Genomic DNA, 20,102 nt, shown 5'->3' with positions numbered 1-20,102 from the left:
GAGTAGTAAAGAGCCATTGTTGTGAATTCTCTGTAATCTCATAGTTGGGAGAGGTGAGCAGTGATACCGACCATGAGCCTAATCCAGATTTGAAAGGACAAGAGACGTGATAGTTTGAACCTTTTGAGGAAATTCCAGCTGTGGGATGATGTGTTGCAGAGTTTTCATTGAGAGAAAGCTTGATTTGGCTACCTTGTCCACTTGTGCATTCATTGACAGCTTGGCGTCAATGGTAATTCCAAGGTTTCTTATCTCCTTAGACATTTTTCGTAGTGGTCCTAGATCCTCAGGTTAGGAGGAGAGAAAGTCATAGGTTTTCCAATCGCCCCATGATTTGGAATCATTCTCTTTGAGGTGGCTCCATGTCATCCACTGGTCAATGGCCCAGAGGCAATTGAAGATTTTTAATGTTTGAATGTCCTTTGGGTTTTCTAATTTCAGAAGTATCTGTGTGTCATCTGCATAGTTATAGCAGGTGATGTCAAACCCTGTGATCAGATCTGGTAGTGATTTGATGTAGATATTGAAAAGCCTGGGTGGTATGATTGATTCATGAGGTTATTCAGCTTTAATGCTCTATGGTTTAGAAGAGAATAGAGGAGCATGTATAACATTTGTTTCATTGTGTAGCTAGGATGTGATGAGTTTTTTTTATTTCAAGTGTAAGTTTGTCTTTTTTGGTGTTCTGGGAAAAGTGTTGTTACGGAGGTGTTGATGAGTGTTCTGACCAGGAAGGCCACAGAAGTTGGTAGTAGAATGTGTTTGAAGATTTGAGGTGGACAATGGTCAGAGAGGCAAGCTGCTGACTTACTTGCTTTGACAAGATCCAGAAATTCAGTTGGTGATAGTTCTTTGAAAGTGAGTAGAGGCAGTGCTTGCCTTTCCCTGGCGGGTTTTGTAGGAAACGGGTTGGGGTTGTTGTTTTTTGTTTTTTAAGAATCCAACATGAACATTTTTGCTGTAGTTGTGTAATGATATGCAAGTTTGAAACAACATTCTTGAGAAATGGTGTAGGTAGCTTCTGTTCATTTTGGCTTACAGAATTCTGTATTTTAGAAAAATCTTTATTAGCACACTTTGCATTGTGGGTTTGGTTGGAATAGTATAGTTCTTTAGCCTTTTTGATGGTAGACTTGCATGTTTCGTTGTGTCTGAGTAGGCATATCTTGTCCCCAGGGTTGTTTGTTTTGAACCAGTTGCATTTAAGTTTAGCAATAAAAAAGAGCCACATGAAGAAGTAGCTAAATATATTTGTATATTTTACAAAACTCAATCCAACCTGGTGTAGTAAAGAATTGGGAGGACAACGGGTATAGACATGTGGGAGACTTTCTCAATTCAGACTCCTGGAAAAAATGGCCAGAGATCGAGAATGGGCTGCGTCATTCTAAAGACATGCTTAAGTGGTTGTTTTTTCAAATTAAGAACTTTTTTAGAAAATATTGATCTAACACATACTAAGAGTAAGACTAGAACTCAGCGGGCGCTGCTAGAAACAATGAGTAAGAGGTCAATAAGCAGCTGGGTGAACATTTTTAATGAATATAAGACCTCTACTGTCTACGAAAAAGCCAGAAATAAATGGCAGGAGAAAGAAGACCTCCAGATTTCATGAGCGGTCTGGAATAGAATTAACAAATTTAACGTTACATTAATAAGAGGTGCCAATTTTAGGAGAATGCACTTCTATTCAAAATAGTTATTATACAGGACTCCTTCTTTTCTCCACAACATAAACCCTCAGATTGAGGATAGATGTTTTTGTTGCTCTGAAGAGGGAGGAGGCACCTGAACCCATATTGTTTGGGATTGCCCAAAGATCAAACAACTATGGGAAGAAATTGAGAAACACTGTAGAATGAAGATGGGAAACGCATTAACCATCAATAGATATCGTGCAATTCTAGGGTGTTCACCAAACATAACGATGAATAAAACACAAGAGGAATGTTTATATATATCGTGTCTGGTGGCGAGATCACTAATTCTTCACAATTGGAGAAGTAATAATATACCTCCTTTCCATGCCTAGCAGGCAAAACTGCATAGAGTTCGAGAGCTGGAGAGATGTTACGCCCTAAGGTCAGGCATGTTCACAAAATTTGAGAAACGCTGGAAGTTCATAGGAATTTAATTAGCAAATTAGATCAAACTAAACCCTAAACGGAAATTGTGCAATATGTGTCTTTGTTTAGACATGCTTTTATACATCTATTTTTTTAGCATTCTTTATGGTGATATGCTTTGCTGATGGATCATATTTGTATGAAATGTGTGAATCAGAATTGAATACCGTAACCACTTTATTTTTGTATATGAACAACTGTGAATAGGAACTCTCAATAAAAAATATATTATACAAAATAAAAATAAATAAAAATCAAGGCACCAAAATATCCTTTTGCTTCGAATTTCAAGGATTTTCATAAAATGCTTAAACTTTAAAATGTCAGATTCCATGACATAACAAGTGTTGCGTCACTTCTGAGAGTGTTGTAGAACTTTAACATTAAGTAGACTGGAGGCTGAATGATTTGCTAAATTACATTGTGTTGATAATGGGTTGAACCAGGATAGCAAATTGCACCATTTTCTGAATTAATGACATTTCCTACAGGATTTATTTTGCAAACTATATTGACATGTTTCCAAACATTTGTTATCTTGTATTTTTCTACACGTTTTTGATACGATTTTCAAATAATATGACAAAGCAGGATACATTTATGCTGGCACATCATATGCTTGGTTTCAAACAATCATCTCAAATATCCACTACTATTAAAGTAAGATGATAATCCTGAATGTATGGGAGCCAATTGATTTAACTAATAAAGATAAAATATGGGCTATCCTAGGTCTTATGGTAGCAAAGCGAAACATCGCAGAGTTGTGGGAGGCGGTGTCCCCGCCCAAAATTGTGAAATGGAAAACAGACATGGACTGGTGCATGTTTACGGAAAAGACTGTATACGTAGCACGGTCTGCCCTCAAAAATGGTCAGCAGTCTGGAATAAATGGAATGTGTATCGAGGAAGTATATGTAACCCCCCTGTAGTTCCCTCAATTGATGATTCTCTTGTAGCTGAAAGGTGGTGTCTTCTCATGTAAGACCTATTATCATATGTTGTATATAAGATTGTGAATGCGGATTTCCTTGCCTCCTCTCAAGTACAGCTGTGTTGTCGATTTCTAACTGTTTAATAAAAAGAAACGTTAAAAAAAGAAGAAAAAAAAAGTAAGATGATAAGAAATCAAAAAGAAAAGCTGACACAATAAACTCAGAGTCAGTTAAACTTGCGAAACAGGGAGTGTGTTGTTAGGAGTTGCCAAGTTATTGATTTTACAGCTGATTGTCTCTTTTTCTAGGAATTCATAAGTATGCTGCAGTAATTGCAACAAAATGGCCATTGTGGCACAACATTAAGCTATATAAAACATAGCTCTCAATTTCCACAGGTCCCTACGTGAATATGTCACCCACATAAGGCTTAAGCTTTGCATTCTGGGCATTGTAGTCCTCTTTATTCCATCATAAAACCAGCCTGGCAAGTTCCAGAATGAAGAGTGTAGACCTGGAGTGAGTTTGGATCTTGGACATTTACATGTTCATGTATATCTGTTTGTGTAGGTACTCATAAGGGGGCAAACCTTGGTAGTGAATTACAGAGCACTGATGCAGGGCAGGTCCTTGAGTAATGATTCAGTTACATTTGTGATGAAGCAGGATGTTTGCGGGTTATGCTGCTATTTGTGGGACCGAAGTGGTCTCTGAATCGTTGGCTCTTCAGATTTTTTCTGGATTGCATATGTTCTGATGCTGATGGGGATATAGCTCCAGATCTTCGGAGCACAGATGAAGATTTGTCTTCTCGCTTTCTCATTTTCGCAGTTTTTTTAGCCCAGCCTGACAATGTCCTGGCCTCAGGTGTGTTGCAATCTACCTGAGAAAATTCTCTTCTTTGCGGTATGTAGACGAGTGTCACTTCCGGTGGCCTTGCTTGTCATACAGGCGACCCAGAAGGTGTTTGGCGCTTGGTGCGGGAGCCCGTGTAGAGCCATTCAGGTTGGAGTGATGTGCTCTGCATTATACAAAGAGCAAAGTACAGGCAGATGCAGATAACCTCAACTCACCTGCTATAAGGTCACACCGGCAGTCAGTAGCACTAGGATGCTTGCCACATATATGAATCTGGGGCTAGAAGAGCACCCAACTTTCCCAGTCTTAGGTCCATGCTTGAGCAGTCCATTCTCTCACGGCTTTTTCTTTGTTTTATGGGGCTTGTAGTATTGTTTATCCCTTCTTAAACTCAGGACTACAAGTCCCAGAATACCCAGCAAAAACCTTGACACTCCTCTACTCACACATGGACCTTGGAAACTTGAGACGTACATGTACGCAGATCCATTAAGAGCAGTTAAACCAGACGCCCCCCCCCGCACACCCCACTATCCCCCCTCCCCGCGCAGCTTCCTCCATCACTCCAGCACCAGGTGGCGAAGGGCCGACCTAGTCTTAAGTGGATGCACTGATTGTTCCCCAGGCAAAGCCCATGCATTAGGGTCGCAAAGAACAAGTAACATGCAAAGAAGCCCAAAGCAGCAAAGCCTGAAAGCGTCTGAACAAAGCCAACAGTGGCTTAAAAGGCGCGCACGGTTCCTGGCCTACAAAATCCCTTCTGTAGCATCTCCGTGCCTGCTGGGCACCCTCGCCAAGTGGTGCTTCAAACCCCCACATCTCTGAATTACCTCCGTCTCCACTTTCTTCCTTTCAGGCAGCATTGTATTTTTTCTCATCACTTGATGCAAATTTAGAGATTTTAAAAAACATTACTTTTTTCCTATAGAATATGGACCTCATTATGAAGTCCTGATTCCGAGCCAATTGGACTCAAGAGGTCAGCAGTAACCAAGGATGCAGCCTAATACAAAGGGACAGGAAATCTGCTCTCAACAAAATGCATGAATAGAGCCTCGCTTGGCAAAGAAAAAATGACATCAGAGAGGAGACATATTTATTTAGTGCTTCTAATAACACCCTTATCATGAGCCACAGTCAATAAAACGACAGTGGACATATAAAATGTAAACAGTGCAGTGCCAACGTTAGGCTGAGGCACCAACGTGACGTAATGGAACAAACCAAAGCTGTTGCATGTTAAGGCCGCCATTGCAGAGTCCACTTAATCAGAGTAGTACTGTTACTAGTACGGTAAATACAGAGGCTGGAAAAACAGGGCAGCTACTAGTTGCACCTTGAAGTTGCACCCAAAAATTGGGAATAGTAGCCAGGAAATTGAATTGACTATCTTATCCCCATGGTTATTCCTCATTCACAGCCACATTTCCACCAGGAGAGTTTGGCTGAATCCCTGAATAAAAGTGTGCAGGACAGCGTCTCCCTTCAGGACACCTTGATGACTCAGGAGGGGGGGGGGGGGGGCTTGAGCTGGGCTCAAAGGCCGCCTCGGTTTCGGTTTCCGACGCCTGTCTTGCAGTAGTAGGCCTCAGGCGGCCGCGTGCTCGCGCGCGCGCGCTCGATGAACCTCCACAGCGCGACGTTCATCTGGGACTGCGCGTGGGCGCCCCCCCCCCCCCCATGAAAGCCGCTCGGGGAAGTCATTTAAACACTGACTGTTTGGAGGTGGCGGAGTTCGCCGGAACACTTTGTCTGCGCGCATAAATTGCTGCTTTTCGCGCCTCAGCCAGTGGCGGACGGGCTTGTACTGTTGTGATAAGACAGCAGGGCCCAACGAATGGCGCGCCCTGGTTGAGCCCACCGCGCGGAACGCCAGCCCCGGAACAGCGGGTCCTTGGGTCTGACGTCTGCAGAGAAGCACAGAGCAGAACATGGCCCCCTCTCCCAACCTCCTTCCTTCAGAGCCAGGCTTACCTTTCAACCACGTGAGGTGCTTTGGTTCACAGAATTAAGCTGTACGACAACATTCATGCTTGGCAACAGGCCAGTGCTTAATTTGTGCCGGTGGTTGCAGGTAGCGGGCACTGTCACTCATTTCTGGGAACAGGGACTTATTTTTCATCTTAAAATTTTCAGCCAGAGCAAAATATAAGAAATAGAAGTAAGAAGGGGGAATAAACATAAAGGAAAGAGGGACAAATGAAGAATGCATGGGTGAAAAAGAACCAGCAACAGGGAAATAAAGAGACAGGAGCTGTAGGGCGGTGGACTTAACAAAACTCAGAGGGACTAAAATCTAAGAAGCCTTGGAAAGCTTGCAAGCTTGGAAGAAAAACCTTCCCCCCTGCACATATTTATTTTAATTAGTAGAGCACTGCCACCAACTATCAGGTGCAAGCAGGATTGCTGGCCTTTCCCGCCTCCCACAGTGCCCTCTCCGCGTCCTATGCCCTGCGCCTGTGATGAGCGCGCAGCATCCCATATTAATGAGTCGTCTTCTATCCTGCTCTGTATTGCCATCAAGAGGGGACATGTGTAGAAAGGAGGAGTCCAGCTTCAAAACACAATGGGTGCCTCACTTAGCTTGTTTAGATGTGACTCCTACATTTTGTTCAGCAAACACTGTGCTGTGCTGACTCCGCCCACCCATGCTTAAACCATCTGCCTCAAAATGGCACCTGTTATACTCAGAAACAACGGCTCCTGTGGACACGTGACTAATTGATAATAATAACAAGATGCACAATGGCAATGGTACGAGTTAGCAAAGGGTAATTGAGGGAGAGCCACAAAATACACATTTGCAGTAAAACAAATTCTGTTTAGTTTATAGCCCAAAAATTGAAATAACATTTACAAAGCAAATCACAATAGTGAGTTGTGTCCCCGTGAAAGTGTAAGGAACCTATAGAAAAATGTGACCGATTCTGTGAAATATTTACAAGGTTTCCTTCAAAACACAAAAGCGACCGTTATCAGGTTACATAATGCAATCAACACTTCAAACAATAAACAAGTGTGTAATGGTTTGCGTTTAGAATAGTCGGCAAAGTTTCGACCCTGTGTGCGGATGAAGGGTCTCTTCAGGACCTACAATAGTAGAGACACCCGATAGATGTATGGCACTGTCTAATGAGAAAAAGTGTCACCATGCATCGTAGTGAAGAAAAATACTCACAGGGTGACCCAGCCGGGCACCCATGTGAAGGTAGTGGTAGACAATGCTTGTGGCGGAGCGCACTTCTGAAGTTTATCTCTTATATGCTATGGACAGGTGAGGGCGCCAGTCGGGTGCGTGTGGGCATCAAAAAGTGCAGGGGAGGAAAACGAACACAATTGGTTGTTCGTGGACTGGAAGTATCAGGATGCGTGTCCAGTGAACCCTGGCAATTGAGTGGTTTGCTCCTATGGTCCCCCGCGATGAAGGAGAGCTTACGCGTGTGAATCACGTAGCTCGGTACAGTGGTCACTTTCTGGTGACACTTTTTCTCATTAGACAATCAACCTTATAAAAAGCTATCCTAGTGGTAGCATGGACCAGCAGTCATCAGGCTAAGACTTCAAAGAGCGTATTAAGCAAGTTGTTTTACCAATTATAATCTCTTGAGTACCAAATGAAAGGACACCACACAAGGTATATATCAAATATATATGTATTTATTCTAAACACAACCCCTCTGCACTCTTTATGAGGTCAGAGGTAAAAGTACAATAAAAGTTACTCTTTTACTATACGATAAGTTGCACAGTATACGTTATGCCCTAGGGGTCTCACAAACCATATACTAAAATAGTGGTATAAGAACCACAAGAGAATTAGAAAGCAGGCCTGGGGCCTGTGGAATCGATGGGGCTACTCTAAACAACCAAAGGCTAGGAAGTAGAAGGCCCACGGGAGACGCGTGCAGTGTCTAAACACAGGCGCTGGTTACCATTGCCTTCCTATGGGAAACGTAGAAGTTACAAATATACAATTTACGTACACTTCCGGATGGACTAAGATGAAACCCTTTTAAACTAGGACACTTCGAGAGTCAAGACCCACGGGAGCAACGGAGTACTCGTGTTACCTCACCTAGGGAAGCCGGGTGCATAGGTGTCTTTTTGTGTCGGGTTTCGTCGTCATTTTCAATGGAGAGCTGCAAAGAAGTGCTGCAGCAACTAGAGGAAAAGTGTCCGGGTGGATCCAAGGGTGGATCGAAGATCTGTAGAACCTGAAAGCAGAAGGGACAGAGTCTGGGTCACTTGCCAGTGACCACGGCGGCGATAGGAAGATGCCACCAGATGTCGAGTGATTTCAGGTGAAGATGTGAAGTTTGTCTCTTCAGCCACGAGGACCAGGAGGTGTTGACGATGACCAGAAGCTGGATTCGAGCTGTCCCAAGAAGGATCTAGTTGACTGCGGTGTCGGTATCCCGACTGGACCCAACAAGCCTCGGCAAATGCAACGCACACAGGATGTCAAGATTGGCTTCAGAGCAGACCAGCAATGTCTGAGGAACTTCTCCTTTGCAGGGAAGTTGGAGCAAGCCTTGAGCAATCAGGAAAGCAAGTTAGATTCAAAATGGAGTCTACCAAGGGGGTCACTAGCCAACGGACTAGGAACCGGGAAGCTGGAATGCAAAAGCAGGGGCCACGGGGGGCCCTGCTTTTGCATTTCAGCAAATGTAAAAGCAGTGGGGGCCTCTGAGCTTCGGGGCAAATGGTGCTCCGGTCTGGGGCTTCAAGCATCCCAATGCACGACTTTGCGTTTCCTTGTGAAGTGAGTGCAGCTTGCAAAATGCAGGATGTCCAGGAGTTCCGGTCCCACGTCTCTCGTGTCCGCCACGGGTTTCAGCTTTGCTGTGAGCAAAGGTCGGGTCAGAGATGTCTGGAAGTCCGTGTCCTGTGTCGCAGATTCTTTGGGATCCAGCGGGAGCCTTGAAAATGCAGACCGGCAAAGTTGCTGTTGGTGCCTGTTTGAACAGGGTGGTCACTCCTTGACCACAAGGGCGATGTCTTCTGTCCTCTAGTCAAAATGGAATGTCGAAGGTCCAGGATTTATGTTTCAAAGTTTCGTCCAGGGTAATCCAAAGTCCTAGTGACTGGGCTCCTATACTTATACTAAGCTTAGGGGCGGGACTACCCTTAAGGTCCCTCCTATGGGTGGACCAGGGAAGGGGGTGGTTACACCCCTTTCCCTTTGTCCAGTTTCGCGCCAGAGATGGGGCACAGTGCCCCAGCAACCGGTTTGAACTGAGAAAAGCATGGAGCACCTAGTGTGTCCCAGGCAGTGTCTGGAAAGCATTTACTGAATGCAGCACTCCCTGCCCCAATACACTAAAGCCTGTCTGGGGAGGCACCTCCCTGGAAAGGAAACCTATTGTCCAGGCCTCCCCTGCCGGAGTTTTGTCGAGCAACAGGAGGTCAGACTCGTGTCTGTGGCAGCAGCATCCATTTTGTGATGCTGAGGCTCTGTTTAACCTTAACCGGGTAAACCAGTACCTACATGTCTTCTACCTCTAGAAGGGTGGAATGCTACCCCCACCGCCAGGACTGGCCGGGGGGGGGGGGGGTGTAGTATTCCAAAGTGTTTGACACCTTACACGACATGTTTTGATAAAGCCAAACCAAAGTTAGCATTAACTGCGAGGATTATAATGCACTTAAGAGTATATGGTATGGCTATATCATAGAACAGCTATAAGGAGATGGTTCCAAAAGCTGCAGAGGGGCTCAGCTCATGCTAGGGCAGCCTCGCACATAAAGCCAAGCACTCTGCCTCCAGGACTGTTAAGGCCTGTCATAGGAGTGACTTATAGGTGTATATGTGTCTATATGTATATATAGATATAGGTATACTATATCTAAGTAAGGGGTGATTACACCACCATACACAGGCTGTGTGAACAGACCTGTGGTGTCAGTTTGGAAGGCAAACCAGTGGTGGCACAATACATGCTTCAGCCCCTGGTAGGTCTAGGGTGCACCTATGCCCTGGGTACCTAAGGTACACTATACAGGGGCTCACAAGGTTGACCCAGTAACCAATCTGGTATGTACCTAAAGTACATGGAGTCCATTTTATAGAGAAATCAGATAGACTGGGGCCCTGAATGGCAGGGTCCCTGGCCAACTAAGTTCAAAACCAGTAAAACACCAGGAAAAAAGTGGGGGTAACCATATAGTCAGATATCCACCTTCCTACACCTTGTCCAATCAAAATTGCACCTGGCTGTATGGCCAGACTGTCCATGGGAGCTACGATTGTCACCTGGTTGGGGTTTTTTTTTCTGGCCTGGCCTGCTATTTTAAGTCCAGGCTGGTGAAAATAATCGGGAAAAGCAGTGGAATCCTGTATTTTTTCTCCTCTCCGAAACTAACCCGTAACAGTAAATGCATAAATAAATCAGTTAAAATGAATTTAAATCTGTCTAAATCCTTTCAGAATGATCATTAGAGCAAACAGAGGGATAATTGCCATGTTATCAAAGACTCCTGACACTTTCACTCAAATTATACTTCCCCTACCAGCTCGTGGCGGTTCCTGAATAGCAAAAGCAGACAAATTGCCAGTATTTTTTTTAAAGAAAGGTGCAGCCCTAATTGCCACCTGATTATGAGGCTAAACTTTTCAACACACCCCTCTGTCTATTGTACTGCAGTGGCTCAAACAACACCTTCTCTCCATCTAGAGGATTGGGCGTGGTTTGCCCCCTGGCATTCAACACATCTACCCCAAATTGTATTTCCCGGAAGCGAAGTCCTGCCCATTCTTAGGACACATCTCGGCAGTTCCTGGAGGAGGTTTGCACAAGTATTTTAGGGTCTTGTGGTGGATTCGCAACACTTCTTAGTCAAGATGCAGCTGTATCTACGTAGTGGTAGGACAGAGGGCATGGGATGAAAATCTGACCCCTACAATGCACCCTAACGCTCTAGCCACATTTGAACCAAGCCTGGATAGATGCAAGAAGAAGTCCGAACATGTGCAGGCATTGTAACATAAACACCAAAGGTTTTAGAAGAAACCCATTCAACAAACCTAGATTGGCTCAGATCTTGTGATTGTAGGACAATATTGTTGTGAGATATTTTAGGAGGATCAGTATTTAGATCATGAGGTCTTGTAAGTTGCTACTTCTTTCTCATGTTTGATATTTCATGCATATATGTTCGCTACCCTGACAACCACTTTCTGGTGCTTGGACTGCGGGGCTTTGCAACACAGCTTAAAACAATGTTAGGTTACATTGCCATATTTGTTACACTTTTTGAAATGGGTCCAAACTATGGGTTTGTGAAAATAGAATTTTTTTGTGAAGTCTTACAAAATTATCATATATTTTTTTTCAAATTGATGCTTTCAGAGTTAAATGTTGTTTGCTGGTGATTCGGGTGACTTTTTAACATGAACCATTAGTGAAAAAACTTATGAGAATATGTATCTTGGCAAGATATTTTCTGCATGAACGAGTCTTTCACATGCAGAAAAATGCATAATTTTGCGAAGTTTTGCATAATGCAAAATTTGGTAATTTTGCAGATTTCACCCGTTTAAGTAAAATGTTGCCGTTGCCTAATCCAAATGATCGTTGAGATTTTCACATAACATGAATATTACAGATATCCCACGTAAAATACGGAGCACAGAGGGAACATGTTTTCAGACACTTCTTTAGCACAACACTGCAGCTGTGATAATCAATCCAAAGATTAAAGCCTTTTGATCGTTTATCAAACCCAAGACTGGTTTTGACATTCCCCTGATACATTTTCTAAGCAACTTGATTCCATGCTTCCTGCAATGCCACAGTGTGCTCTGGGACCCCACTATATCATAATATGAATTTGATTTGTTATATAGTGCTTCACACCGCACTTCTGCAGTTTCTAAGTGCTATGTGGGGTTGATCACTGTGCCTCGTATTAGGAGAGCGCGCTGGGGAGGCAGAAGCTTTGTGCTGGGCGCAGCCAAAGCTTGGAACACCTTGCCTCACGCCCTCAGAAAAATGACGGACCTCATGGCCTTTAGAAGAGCTTTAAAGACATGGCTGTTTACCAACTGATTCCCGATCTGCCTCTATCTCAGGAGTAACACTTAGCGCCAGGACACCTACGGGTAACAGAGCGCTGTACAAATGCCAAAAATAAAATAAATAGTAACATATGTTGAGGAGGATGGAAAGCTAGACCAGCCTTGCACGGTTTCAAGGCTATGATCTGCTGATCACTGCTTTGTTCCAGAAACAAAGGTTCTGCTCAAACAGCTATCCTTCTGGCCTTTATCCGAAGCAGAGGGATGATTCGGCACCTTTAAAAGCCATCCTCACTGTGAAAACAATACCATAGTTTTAAAAAACTAGCATTTGCAATGCAATAGGTCTCGCATTTGCAAAAGTTTGAACTATTGGTATTGTAAATGACAAACCCTTTATCTATGTATTGGTTTTGAAAACAGATAAATAAATGGTATTGTCATTTAGTCATTTAAAATGCCAATATCTTAAAGTTTTGCATTGTAAATGACAATGCTTTTTATTTATCGTTTTAAAAAAACATAAATAAAAGGCATTGTCATTTATAATAGCAATAGCTCAAACTTGTGTAAATGTGAGACCTATTGCATTGTAAATGCTTGTTGTTATAGTTTTAAAACACCAATGAAATAAAACAAGCTTTGGCAAAGTCAATAGCCTGATTACCAATGCTTGTTCCTTCAGTAATTTGAGTGAGATCGTGTGCCAATAGTTTGTTCCCCAATCTTGCCCATGCCTGAAGCAAATATTTCCTCATAATCCATTTTTCAGGCATGTTTTCCCAACTTCTTTGGTTGCTCGGGCTTTAAAGTGTGCACTATCTGTGTATATGAGGGGATTGATTATGTTTTACCTGCAGTGGATGCAGAGATGAGGGATAAGGAAGTCAGACAGGAGGGAGGGCTTGGCAGTTCGGGCTGGACTGTTCCCATGAGGCACAGGGTCAAGACTGATTTGCATATGGCCATGTCTGAACTGGGGTGGCTTGCTGAGCAAAATAACGATGGATTAAACCCAGATCTGTGACTGGGGGTGAATGTTTTGCCATTGTGCAACATTCCGTCCATCATCTTGTGTATTTTGCTGTTCACCCTATGTGGGAAAGGTATGCCCAGACGTGGGTCCCTTGCTCACTAGGCCACTGGAGTCAAGCTATCCTGGCTGAAGACGGCTGATAGCCAGAAACCGGTTCAGGATGCTCGATTCTGGTCCAGGGAAGACATGGCTTGGCAGATCGGGCTGGACTGTTCCCATGAGGCACAGGGTCAAGACTGATTTGCATATGGCAATGTCTGAACTGGGGTGGCTTGGTGAGCAAAATAACGATGGATTAAACCCAGATCTGAGACTAGGGGTGAATTTTTTGCCATTGTGCAACATTCAGTCCATCACCTTGTGTGTTTTGCGGTTCACCCTATGTGGGAAGGGTATGCCCAGACGTGGGTCCCTTGCTCACTAGGCCACTGGAGTCAAGCTATACTGGCTGAAGACGGCTGATAGCCAGAAACCGGTCCTAGGATGCTTGATTCTGGTCCAGGGAAGACATGGCTTGGCAGTTCGGGCTGGACTGTTCCCATGAGCCACAGGGTCAAGACTGATTTGCATATGGCCATGTCTGAACTGGGGTGGCTTGGTGAGCAAAATAACGATGGATTAAACCCAGATCTGTGACTGGGGGTGAATGTTTTGCCATTGTACAACATTCCGTCCATCATCTTGTGTGTTTGGGAGGGATATGGAGGCCAGAGCGGAGGGAGGGATATGGAGGTCAGAGAGGAGGGAGGGATATGGAGTTCAGAGAGGAGGGACATCGAGGTCAGAGAGGATCGACATGGAGGTCAGCGAGGAGGGACGTGGAGGTCAGAGAGGAGGGACATAGAGGTCAGAGAGGAGGGATGTGGAGGACAGAGAGGAGGGATATGGAGGTCAGAGAGGAGGCATATGGGGGTCAGAGCTGAGGTCGGAGGGATATCGAGGTGAGAAAGGAGGGAGGGATATAGAGAGCCAATAAAGGCTCAGTTTTAAAAACCTTTTCTTTCGGACCCTTTCTGCTGCACAGGCTCTGTGTTGTGCAATAATCACATCACATGCCAAATTCAAAGGGATATATTTTGTTGATAACACAGCAGCAGAAAGATGCATATTAAAATACCTTAAAGCAGAAAGAAATAACGAAGTTGATTTCTTTTTCAATGCCTCATTCACATTTTAAGCATTTTCCGTGTACATAAAACAGTATAACCTTTATCAGGTTGACACAGGAGGAAAGCCAATATTAATATAAAATATACAAAAGATTATTAAGAGATTACATTCCCCACATCAGGGAGCGGGCATGTCGAGACGGGATCTTTGCTTTGACTGGAGGAAACAGATGAGCAAACGTACGTGCCACCCTCTGACTGCAAAGATCAGCGATAACCTTGGCGCCCACATGCTGGCTCCCACTTAAAACGTCGCCTTCCTCCTACGTCCCACAGCGTTTCACAGCCTCCCCTGGGGTGGGACTTCCACCTTCTGCGGGAAGCCCGCGCCCACGGAGTGCCTGGCCGAGAGGAGCAGTGGTGACGCGGGGCTCCCATGCCTGAGGGAGAGCCCCGCGGTGGCTGCAGACGTAAGGAGGAGCAGAAGTGGCGGCTGAGGCCGCCAATGCAAGTGCGGGGCTCCCATGAGTGAGGGAAGCCCTGCGTGTGCCAGGTGATGCGGAGGAGATGACACCAGGGGAGTCCTGAGCATGACGGAGCCTGTAGCAGCGACAAAAGAGCCCGGTGAGTGGGGCTTAGTTGTACCGTAGGGGGGGGTGTGTTTGTGTCTGTGTGTGTGTGTGTGTCTGTGTGTGTGTGTGTGCACGCGCGCTATTGCAGGAGGCTGACTTGCCTCTGAAGAGGGAAAAGAGATGTGCACAGTGCATGGCTGTACATGCGCGTACACCTGCTCAAATCGCCAAAAGGTCTGCGCGTGCCCATCTCCTGTCCCACTTCCGTGGCAAGTACACAACAATAAGCCTCGCTGGCGACAGCGCTTCGCGCTGCGTACGCCAGGCTCGACCTAAAAAATGACCTGTTTCATGCTTTGAACTGGTTCTTCAGAAGTGGGTGTGGCAGACACTCAGTGGTCAAATTTACTAAACTACAGTCCTAAAGTGTTTAGAAAAAGTGCTACTTTCCCAAAAATATTTCAGGTGGCTTATTTACCAATTCTAGTCGCACTGTGGAACATGCTGCCCTGGGGTCACGTCTCAAGGCAAAAACACTAGGAGTATCCAAAGTGAGTGACCTGTAGGCTGCCTGTGGGTTGCACGACCACTGGAACTTCCGTACAAATTTGATGCAGTGGGCTTCATTGGAGAGTTCCTCCAAAGATTTGGGTGTGTTTTTCACAAACATTTGTCAAAATTAGGCCTTGGTAAGTTTGCGGAGTTCTACTCACCGGAATTCCGTGAAGTGTTAGAAAAACTCTGCCACGCTCTGTGGAGTTCCGCCAGTAGTGGAGTCTGTTTAGTCACACTGCTCGCACTGATTTGTAACACTGGGAGTTTGTCCCTTGCTGTAAAATCAGCGTGAACTGCACTATGTACACGCCAGATGACGCTACTGCTTTCTGCCACTCGAAAAGACATTCTATTCGGGTGGCAGCTTCCTCAACGTAAGCAGCAGATTTTTCAAGGCGAGCGGTCGGGACCTGCCGCGACTGCCCACGTTGAGAAATCTCGCCGAGAGGTCTAGCATGCATTTTTTTTTCCGCGCGAACACTTGCAAACGTAACGTTGGCGAGATGCCCAAGAGACAAACTCCGCTCCCGTCACTTTGCTGAGTTTTTCAGAACTCCGCAGAGTGGGCAAAGCTCATCGAACTCTGCCAGCGGAGCAAAATTCTTCACCCAGCCCTAGTCCAACTATCTTATGCAGTGGCGTAACACAGGCCACTGCTGCCTCCGTGGTGCGACAGGGCCCCTGAGCTGCAGGTGGCCACCTCAGCACAGTACTCTTGTCCGAGAACTCCTGATAAAATCCGGAGCGGGGGCCCTCCCTGCACCTTGCCGGGTGGCCTCCTCAAATTTTGTTGCACCACTGTCTTCATGCTACTTTTTGTCTTCGCAAGGATTTGTACCCTGCATCCTCTAAATAGGTGTGGGCAAATTTTGTATTAACTCCTTGCGTGCTCAGGATGGACCCCGCCCATCCTGCGTCATGCTGGGCGCTTGCTCACGATGGGCGGGGTCTTTCCGAAGGCTGCGATTCCCCCAGCGCGGCGCGAATTCCGAGCCTGTGCTGGGGAATTAATTAGTGGGCGAAGTTCGGACAGCGTGATGTAAAATGGCCGGGGCGTTCATGAGCACGCAAAGGGTTACGCCCCCTAAATACATCCCCACACCGCAGCAAAATTATCACTGCAGTGAAGGGGTTAAACTAGCATAATCTTGTGTCATTTCATGAAGTTCACATTATGCTTGTTATGCGAAACTCCCGCAATGACACCATTATGCCACGTGGTGTAATTAAGTTGTGTTCACAGGAAAATTTTGGGGTGATCACAGGAACAAAGCAAATGAGTAGAATGCGATCAGCTGTTATTTGCAACACTTGTGGTTTTTGTTCTTTTTATTTGTCAAAGAATGTGTCCTTGCGTCCAAAATTGATGGCAGGATGCATTTTACACAAAAATATAGCTCTAAGTGTTACACAAATTCTGCACACCCTTTTTATGCGTTTGGTTGAGACAATTGTCATCTTTCATTAAAAAAAACTACTAGTAATTCATAGGTAACAAACTTGACAACATATGAATACGCTATCCCATTGACCTACCTGTGGAGGAAAATGGTCATGTGGTCGAAATACATGTACTCACATGTCTTCATCCCTACCACTAACATTACCTCAACTTGGATAAATTGAAGCCAGGCATGACCATGTTCCGTCCTTCTGTCCCAGTTTGTTGGGTACCCTGCGTAGGCAACATAAAAAAGTCTCTTGCCCAGTGACAAATGTCATGTCATTAGACCTGGGCATGGTTTCGCTCAATTCTCCAGACCAAAAATCCTGGCCTCACACATCTAGAAATCTCCCTGCTCCCAGAAGCCCCTGCAGCTCTCGCAGGTAAACTATGCCGCATTACTGGCAGGTGTCCCCTCCATTGTAAGACCCCCGCACAGCTGCTTCTTCCCCCAGCAGATCTCGCCGCCAAGCTTGCGGGCTCCCTGCGTCGTTAAACATTGGCTGCTCAGCGGGAAGGGAGACATTGTGTACAACCGGCCACATTAGCTCCATCCGGAGGGCGAAGCCAGCCCTGGCGCCGCGCGCTGCAAAGTGCTCGGCGTCCAAGGGGCAGCCTGCAAGGCCGCAATCCTAACGCAATTATCTTCATGAAATGAGCCACTCGGGGGGTTTGAAGTACCATGGAAAACAAAACCGGCCAGAGCTCCCTCTGCCATTACCAGATAATATCCGCATCCTCTCAGCGGCCACGGCCTTTGCGAGGAAGCAAAACCATGGCCTCTTCTTTTATTCTTGATGTCGAGTTCAGGTCTCTAAGTGGACTCGGACCGCCCGTCGGGCTGCGCCGTTTTATAAGATATCCGAGGGAGCTGAGTGCCTGTTGCAGATATTTCTTCTATGTTCATACATCTGAGTTTGCCTCAAAGAATACCACTAATTGGTTAATATTATCCTAAGATATCCGAGGGAGCTTGAGTGCCTGTTGCAGATATTTCTTCTATGTTCATACATCTGAGTTTGCCTCAAAGAATACCACTAATTGGTTAATATTATCCTAAGATATCCGAGGAAGCTGAGTGCCTGTTGCAGATATTTCTTCTATGTTCATACATCTGAGTTTGCATCAATGAATACCACTAATTGGTTAATATTATCCTATAATATTTAAGTGACACTAGCAGTGCCCTATGGAAATCGTCCTCAAAATAAAATAAATGGAGTGTACTCCTGAGACGTACTGTGCCGCATGTTTACATGCAGGGAGACCAGCCCCGCAGTAAGTGCTTGTAATTATAGTTATAGTGCAGCCTGCTTATTGATTTTTTTCTAAGAAAATATAAAAGGAGGAAGAGCATGGATGGGATGCCTCACCCCCTCCCTGCAATGTTTATCACCCACAATCCGTTTCTTCCATCACGCCCTGACCATGCTGTATTGTAAATGGTATCAAAAAAGTATGTTTACCTCATTAAAGAGGTATGGGGTAATTGTCTTAGCCACTGACAAGCTCACAGCCAACACCATGAGTATATATTTACAGCAAGTGTGTATGTTAATCATAGAAGCTAATAGCCTTACGTGTAAAGTTAATTAACTCTACTTTTTCGACACTTTCATTTAATTTAATTACCACTCACAAATTATTTGCCCATCATATTAAATGAAGGAGAATATGGTGAAAAAGTTTCTGCATGCCATAGTCCAATCTTAAAATTCTTTACTTTAGCAAGGTACCACATAACCAATCCTGGAGGTTATTAACTTGATACATTTATAATAAATGTGCATTATTATTTCGAATGTAACCTTTTATCTTTTTTTCAATAATTTTCAGCAGGCCAGTATAGACAGAGTGGCGCAAATCTCTTACAATGCAGTTGATGGGGGCGTGCAGAATTTCAAAATCGAAGCTTTAGGTCATTACAGGAAAATATATGGTAGGTCTCTGAAATTTCGTGCAAAGTAGCTTATTCATATTGCTACTGAATCAAAATGTTGGTGTGATAATCTATTGCGATTGTTTTAATATACAGTCAGTCAATAAACTTTATTTCGGCCATAGGCCATAAAAGCGGTACAAAGATAAAAAAACAATAAAATTGTCTGACATAGAAAGCTAAAAATGAGCATTATAAGATAAGGTGTTGAGATGTGACTGAGTAGTAACAATAAAGTCCATTAAAATGGTGTTAAAATGTTAATAAAAGTTGGTCACAAGCAGTTCTAATTCTTGTAAAATAGCATTAGATACGAGCATGGAAAGCTGGATTAATGAATCTGATCACTTAATATAAAAGAATCGATCAGAATGGAAAAGAATAGTTATTAATTGTTCACTAAGATAAACTATAATGTCTGCAGCGCTTCCATGTTCTAGTGCTGAAAGCCCTTCTTCAGTTTTTATAGGGAGGGGACTTGTGAAGGAGGTAATACATGAAATATTGAAAAGAGTGGGTGAAAGAAGTCTCCTCCACCTTTTCCTTATAAAAACCTTGACTAAAAAATATATGGCTCCCACAAAACTATGTTAATCATATATACATAATGTTCAATGCAAAATTAAACCTGTTTTACATTCCTAAATCCAGAAAAACTCACTACCTACCTATTATAGAAATGCATCAGTTTACAACTCCAAGTCCGTTCCCAGCCTACTTTGCAGCAAGAGCTGGTGGAATTAGGTGCAAATTAAAGTGTTTGCATGTAGATTATTAAACATGGTCGATATGCTGTCAGTCTGTATTTTGAGTTTATATTTTTTGCTCTTTAGCTTTTCGGTCTGAAATTAGTCGCTTTACTGCCTTCTACTAGCAGAGGAGGTGGTCTGCAGTTAAGTTCTCCACCATGTTCTCTCACGTGGCCGCACATCTGGCGGCTCGCGACGCCGGCTGTATTTATTGTCAACCAATCACCTTAAAGCACGACTCTCTGTAGTTTTGAAATGCATTTTCTTGTTCAAGCTGCAACGGCGGGCTCTGGCGCCTTGACCTGCTGTACTCTATTTGGATCCAATCAGGAGCCGCGGACTGATCAATATTCAGTCTGGCTTCCCCGCGAGGGAAATGGCTGCACGTGCGGGAGGGAGGGGGCCAGCGCGAGCTGTGTGTTCATCCGCTGGACTCCTTCTTTCTCATTAACGAGACCCTGAGTGAATCGTCAGAGAAAGTGACATCATCTACACACACTGATCACCTGATGACAGGGACCTCTTCATTTGGAAACTACGGTTTTTATGTCTGGCTTTACAACAGAACTGTCATTAGACTATATGTGATCAATAGAAAGGCGCTTAAAAAAGCACTACTCGGGGAGGGGCTTCGGTTCTGCCCACATGTTGATTACCCTAACTACAGCACTTGATTGGGTAGAAGATATGTGCCTCCACTGAAAATGAGTGCTTGTATTGCACTTTATGCCTTGCTGTGCTGCTTAAGCTCAGTGTAGTGCG

This window comes from Lissotriton helveticus, chromosome 1_1 (genome assembly GCF_964261635.1).
Source record: "Lissotriton helveticus chromosome 1_1, aLisHel1.1, whole genome shotgun sequence".
Classification (NCBI taxonomy): domain Eukaryota; kingdom Metazoa; phylum Chordata; class Amphibia; order Caudata; family Salamandridae; genus Lissotriton; species Lissotriton helveticus.
This window is presented reverse-complemented; position numbering follows the sequence as displayed.